The sequence below is a fragment of the Kogia breviceps genome, chromosome 1, assembly GCF_026419965.1.
Source record: "Kogia breviceps isolate mKogBre1 chromosome 1, mKogBre1 haplotype 1, whole genome shotgun sequence".
NCBI lineage: Eukaryota > Metazoa > Chordata > Mammalia > Artiodactyla > Physeteridae > Kogia > Kogia breviceps.
Genome location: NC_081310.1, coordinates 82,261,890 through 82,269,025, shown reverse-complemented (window position 1 = coordinate 82,269,025; position 7,136 = coordinate 82,261,890). Strand labels below are relative to the sequence as shown.

Here is a 7,136-nt window from a genome sequence, read left to right as displayed (position 1 = left end):
CGGTGACCAAGTCTCATACTACTCCTCCTCAAATTTGCCACTGAACAGTATCCAAAATTTGTAGTCCCCACATGCTTGTCCCCCAAATGCCTCTGCCTGCCAACCTGTATTGTTCGTCCTGGATGTGCCTCATGCTAGGTATTCTGACCTGCTTGACCTTAGGCCCTAAATCTTCAACTCTAAATCCAGGATATTCCCAAGAGATATATATAGCTGTCTAGGAAGTTTCTTGTTTCAGATGTCAATTTTCTAGTCTTGAGCTGGATAATTCTAAAGTGTCTATGCTCCCCTCTTTCCCTTTAGAAACTGAGGACTTCAGAAAGTAGTGAGGGGACAGAAAAGTTGACTGTAATATTTGTTTTTAAATAGGCCTAATGGGCACAACATTTCGAAAATGCAAACCAGTTGCCACAATGTTAGGAATCTGAATTAAAATTTAGCATTTCTTGGGCTTCCCTGGTGGCGCAGTGGTTAAGAATCTGCCTGCCAATGCAGGGGACAAGGGTTCGAGCCCTTGTCCGGGAAGATCCCACATGCCACGGAGCAACTCAGTCCGAGGGCCACAGCTACTGAGCCTGAGCTCTAGAGCCCACAAGCCACAACTATCGAAGCCCGCGCGTCTAGAGCCCATGCTCTGTAACAACAGAAGCCACTGCAATGAGAAGCCCTCACACCTCAACGAAGAGTAGCCCCCACTCGCCGCAACTAGAAAAAGCCCACACGCAGCAACGAAGACCCAACACAGCCAAAAATAAATAAATAAAATAAATAAACTTTTAAAAAATTTAGCATTTCTTTGGTCAGATTATAGCAGGGGCTGGCTCCACTTTGTGTTTGTCATAAAGAGGTATTTATTAAATGGCTCTTCTTGCTTGAAACTGTCCACGTTCGTCTAATATTTAGTCATTCAACAAATATGGAAGGTCTGCTATGTGCCAGGCAAGGCTTATGTTCCCATAGCCATAGGTCCTTGTAAATCACACAGCACATATGTGAATTCTGCCTTATACAATACAGTTTTATGTGTTTTACTAAAGCGTAAGATCTTTGATGCCTGGAATTATGTCTTATTCATTTTTGTGTCCCCAGTATCAATGAGCACAGTGCCTTGCACGTAGTAGGGACTCAATGTTTGTGAATTTAACTATGCAACAGCATAGTCGTTGTACAAGGCTGTTAAAAGGTATTACCAAAAAAGCACTACATAACTTGTTTTGCTTGCGCTAACAGTCTAAGGCAGATATGTAAATAGGGTATCATCATTATGTAAGTAAATAAATATTGAGTGTTTACAGAGAAAAGTATTCGGTTGGCCAAAAACTTCGCTCGGGTTTTCCCCTAACGTCTTACACTATGTTCACTGCAGGAGTTAAGGAGGAAGAGTGCTTAACTGGGTGGAGATTGGTCTGGAAGAAGTGTTTATTTTCCTCCAGTCAGTCTAGAATGATCCTGTAGAGTAACTAGAATTTCAGTCTTCTCATTCTAAGTATTTTCATTCCTCTCACCTTTCTAGAACTACCTCGCCTCTTTCTGCTTCTTTCTAAAGGGCTGTGTCCAACTGACTACACCTCAAAGTCTCAAGAGTCCACCCAGTAGCCCTCCAGCTCTGGTTCAAGAACTCTCCAGAACAGGGGCTTTAGGTACACGGGCCAGGAAAACACGGGGTCACGAGCGGGGCAACCGCCAGACTGCCCTCAGCTAGGGGAGTGGCGCTAAGGGCGGGGCTGCTACGGGGTGGGGCGGGGCTGGGCGGGGCTGGGCGGGAGGAGGCCCCGGGGCCGCTTGGGTGTCACCACCAACCCTCTCCGGCCGGAAACTGGCGCTTGTTTCCGGCCGGACGGCCGAAAACCACCGATCTTGAACCAGCAGCCGGAGTCGAGTGTGGAGCAGGCAAAAAGCCACTGGGGGAGGCCAGTCCAGATCAGTCCCGTCTGGCTCCAGCTCCTGATCCTGTGCGGAACAACAGCCGCGGTCTCAGTCTCTGCCACCGCCTCCGCCTCCGTCGTCGACGGGGGAGGGGCCGGCCGGACCCCGGGGTCACAGCAGAGGAATGAGGAGAGGCAGCCGGGCCCCGCGCTCCGCCCTGGCCTAGGGCCTTGCCCCGGGAGCCGCGAGGGTAACGGAGCCCCCGCCTTGTCACCCTCCCCCGTCTGCTCCCGCCCCTCCCGCCTCTTCAGACTCCCAAACTCTGACCCTCTGATCGCCACTGTTCCCCATCTCCTTTCTGATTATATTTCACCCTGAGCCATCTCCTCTCGGCACCCCCTCTTCGCCCTGACTGTTCTTGCTTGGCCCCAACCTTTCCCCGGTTACTCCTCCCTTTCACCTGCGTCCCGCCTTCCCAGCCCCCCTTTTTCCCCGTTTGTGGCCTCCCTTCCTCAGCTGTGCTGGGCAGTTTGGACGGTCCTCCCTTGTCAGCTAGACTTTCGGGGAGGGATGGTGGAGTTTTAAGGTGGCTAGGAGTGCAGTGTACTACCCTCATTGTAGGATAAAGTTCATTTTAAAGTCTCAATATAAAAGTAAAATGAAAAGAAAACAAGCTGTTCTCCCCTATCGATAGCCAAACTGAGGTGCGTCCAGTAATGGAGGAAGGGAGCGAAAAAGAAGTGTGAGTGTGAGAGAGAGAGAGATTGATTCTAGGGCATGCTTATGAACTTTAGAAAAAAAAAAAAGTTGCCGTGAGCCGATGGAAACTTTAGAAGCTGATGATGAGTAAGCCGGGGGTTGCGTGATCTCACTCCTCTTCTCATAATTACTAGGTTAACGGTGTGGCTCCGGTCGGGATGGAACGGGATTTGTTTACTGGGCCGGCGTATTTTTAGCTTGTCGGCTCACAAGGACCAGTGCTCTGAGTCTCCCTCTCCGCCTCTCTCTTCCCTTCCGTCTTTCCTTCTCTCTCTTCCTCTCTCTTTTCCTGTCCGCCCCCCCCCCCCCCTCGGTCTAGGTAGTCTCTCAGGAGCCCAGGTGGCTTCTCTGGGCACAATACAGATATAAAAATTAAGTTCAAAGAAATTTTCTGTAAGAGATTCTCCCCAGCTCTTCAGGGAGTTTTCTTTTCATGAATGCAAAGGCAAAAATTAGTTGACTTTTAGTACATATATGTATAAAATACTTTCTAGAAAATCAGAAACGGGGAATTGTTCAGTCTGTGGCTTCTCATACTGTATATTTAGATCTTAGAGGACGCTGGATCCCTTTGTCTTTCAACCTGTTTCTAAAGTGGGAAAGGACAAAGTAGAGAGAAGAGGTAGTGATAAGGCGGGTCCAAAAGGGTAGCTAGTCCTAAATCTTTAAAAAACATTTTCTATACTGTATAGCTTTAAAAAATAGAAACTTTCTTTCCTAATAAATGAGATTGCATTCTTGATGGGATGGAGAAGACAGCAGGGGCTTATGCTGGGTGCCTAGGGAGAATCAGACTTGTAATTAAACATTTGCTGTGCATAATTTACAAATGAATACATTATGGGTAAACAATTATACTCTTTGTCCTCATTGTTTTTCCGAGCCTTTCTTTTAAAGGTTAGTAACCAACCTGCTGTGCTAGTCTATTGATATTTTGAAGGCTGGACAGAACTGTAAAATAAATGAAATTGATGTTGCTCATCTGGAAGCTGAATACCAGTCTGTTCTAATTTCCACTAGCTACCCAGCATGCCTCAGAGCACCTCCCTGAGTTAGTGGCCAGTTACTATGTACTTAGAGATTACAAATGAATACACATATTAGCTCATGCTAGGAATAATTGAGATAATAAATACGCTGAAAAGATTTTCCAAAACTGAAATAGATTATTTTTCGATTTTTTCCATTTCGGATTATCAGCACCTTTCTACCGATAATCATCCATTAACATGAATAATTTAGAGTTGAACAGATACGCACTTTGGACAGTATGCATTCAAGCAGGAAGGAAAGATGGAAGGATGATAGTTTCCAAATTATTACTATTTTTGTTGTTGTTGTTGCCTGCTTTGACTTATCCCTTTCATTTAATGCCAAAGACTCCTTTGTGAAAAAAAAAGTAAACCTTTGCCAAAGAAAGGGCTGTCTACTGACTTGTATAAGGCAGGCTGACCAGTAATGAATGTTAATTACTAGTTGGACTTTGTGTAGTTATGTTACCAACAACGTGGAAATTTTCCTGAAGCTTTATTTCGTTAATCTCTTTCTTTTGGGACCTCTATTGAAAATGATTTAATTTGAAGGGTAATATCTAATTTTTAAAAATCACACATGCTGTTCCAGAGTGTTGACTATCAATAGTTGTTTTAATTTATGAGTTAGTTCGTGCCAGTATTAGTGATGATATCTGGCAAATTCAATTCATATCTATATTTAGCAACTTCCCCTAGTTGAACTACATACATTATTCCAGGGGTTAGGGGTGGGGATTGAAGGACTGAATAAACTCTAGGAATAAGTGTAGGGCAGCCCAATAGCCCATCACTGTTTTCAGTTCTCAAAAGGCTTTGTTTGGAATTTTGAGATTCAATATATATGTAACCAAGTGAATTATGATGGAATAACTCAGTATTAAAAATAAGTTTTCAGACTTTTATGGGGGCACTAAGTGCCACTTGTTAAAGTTTTAGAGCTCCTGACTGTCTCAAGCATGCTAAGTATGCTGGCAGAGGACTTTACAAGGGAGCATGCGTTCTCCTTATGCCAGACATTCATCCCATCAAGGAAAAAATCCTGAAACAATGCTTTGAAGTGTGACTTCAGCAGTATCTTTCCTATGCAAACTTAGGAGCTGTGGAATGGCAGCCTGGAATCTTCTCAACAGCCCCAGATAAATTAGACAATTAAAATCTGTGTAACTAGAATGCTGATGCAGGACAGTTTTATCATGAATGCCTGAAATTAGTTGATTTTTTTAATATGATAGAAGAAGGAAGTTGATTTTTTTTTTAAGTAATAAATCCTTGGTGAATAATGACTTATCCACTCCTGTGGATAAGGCAGTTTCCAAGTGCCAGTGACAGGCTTTGGGGAGATATAAAAGATGTAAAAACAGGTGTTCTTGCCCTTGGGACCAGGGTGATGTTGGGGAAGGCAGTATGTAAATGAGAAAGCAGACTTATAAGCTTTAACGTTTAAGAAAAAACATAAACAAAACCAAGTTTAATGTGCTACAAATGAAGTATGTAGAGACTAGAAAATTCGAAGTAACAAAGTATGAATGAAATAAATTAGGGAAGATTTCTGAGTCAGTAAAATTTGAAATGAACTTGGGAGGCTATGGATTAGAGTCATAATGAGGCATGGCCTATGGAGTTAGATGATCTTGGTTCAACTTGTGGTTCTACTTTTTACTAATGTGACCTTGGGCAACTTACTTCTCCATCCTTATCTATATAGGGCAATTTACTTCTCCATCCTTATCTATATAATAGGTGTGAGCATTCAAATAAATAAAATAGTTATTCTGTGTTAGGACTAAAAGGAGATAAAAGATCTTCTGGGCAGAAAGTATAGAATGTACAGTGTGCAATGATGGTATGAATGACTAAGTTGTGTTTGTGGGGAGAATAAATGAGAATGACTGGAGAGAATGTGGGTTGGTCAAGTCATGGGTAGAGCAGGCGAGAGGGTGGAGGGGACTCAGAGGCCAGACTCTGTTGGGTGTTGATGAAAAGGTCAATAGAGTCATTGTAGGTCCTTGAACAAAGGATGGATTTAATGAGAAGTATTGAGTCCTTTGATCCAAGAACTCAGGGACAAGGAGTCAGGCACCGGTAAACTGTGACTCTTCTACTTCTCTTCTGGACCATCCTGGCCTAAAGAGATCAGCCAGGAGACATAAGATTCCTTGTAGAAATTTTTGTATTTATACACCTTACTCACTATGTTGAGCTCTGCTTGTGACTGTCTGATGTTGTACCAACCTGTGGGGAAGTCTCAAGGCTATGGCTGGATTCTCTTTAAGAGCTTATGGTAAGGACAGTGTCATGTTTCCAGTGCATTGAACTTTCAGTTATCTCTGCTACTGTAGGGAGCACTAGTTTAGGTAATTCAGAACTTCAGAAAGAAATTTCTTGGTTTGAAAATGCATTATTTTAAAAACCAGACTTATTTTAGTGTTTTGGGGATCATACTGATGAAATGAATTGGCATTTCTAAGCCTGAATTACCTGATAGTGAGGAAAGTATACTGATGGTGAAGAAACGTCAGTCTTGAATTAAAGATTTTGCCTCAGAAATCCATAAAATGAAAAATCCATATGAGGGTAATTAAGACTGGGCTATACTGAGTATGTTAATGAAGACCAATTTCTTTTCAAAATCTGTGTGGGTCCAATGTGGCCTCAGGCTGTCTGCCTTATTCCTAAAAGCTTTTGGTAGAAGATACCTTTGTTGCAGCCTGAATAAGTCTTTACTCACAATATCTGGAAGAGTCCTACTGCGAGATACTGCATTGTTGAAGATTAAGCTGGCTTTTTTGAAGGACTTGGGCTTTCTAGAGGCTCTTCAGATATTAGCTCCTTTGAAAATCTATTAGATTTTTCCTCCTGAAGCAAACTTGTTTGAAAATGTGGCCAATTTAAGAAAAAAAAAAGAAAAGAAAAACGAATGAGAAGTCCACACTTAAGAAGTAAACAAAAAAATCACACATCTGTTCTTCCATCCTTGTTCTTTCAGTTGACTTGCTTTCCTTCATCCTTGCCTACCCCCAGCCTTCTCATAATCATTACCAAACTATGTGCTTGTGATGTCATGGGCACAGGATTATTATTTACCACTTAAGTCAGGAGATTGAAGTATTTCTGAGCTAAAATTCAGAGGTGGAAAAATCAGGCATCTTAATTTATACAGTTTAGTTCAGGATTATTTTTAACTGTGTTTTTTAGGATTATCTCTTATACCTTATACTATAAGAAATGATTTTTGATAGGAGAGACTACTAAGCTGTTATTTTTAGTGACCTGCTGTGAATTTAGTTCTACTAAGTGGTATGGAGGATTAGGAAAAATGACAGTTTTGTGCCCTTGAAGAATTTACAGCCTAGTTGGGAGTAAGGGGAATAGGAAGGAATGAATACCTATTGAGCCTCTTTATGCCAGAGAAAATTTTTAAATGTGAAAGTGTATTATCATTTGCATAATACAGACCTCATACCATAGGTATTTTGG

General features: G+C 42.2%; 1 protein-coding gene across 2 annotated transcripts in view; it reads left to right on the top strand.

Annotated features, from left to right (window-relative positions):
- The first annotated feature begins 1,807 nt into the window (after positions 1-1,807).
- Positions 1,808-7,136, top strand: part of OTUD7B (OTU deubiquitinase 7B) — a 54,141-nt gene continuing 48,812 nt past the window's right edge. Inside the window, exon 1 of one of the 2 annotated variants that reach the window (XM_059077880.2) lies at positions 1,808-2,116. The gene's annotated coding sequence lies outside the window, so the exon portion shown is untranslated. The remainder of the gene's footprint in view (positions 2,117-7,136) is intronic. The other variant, XM_067035325.1, reaches the window with a different exon arrangement.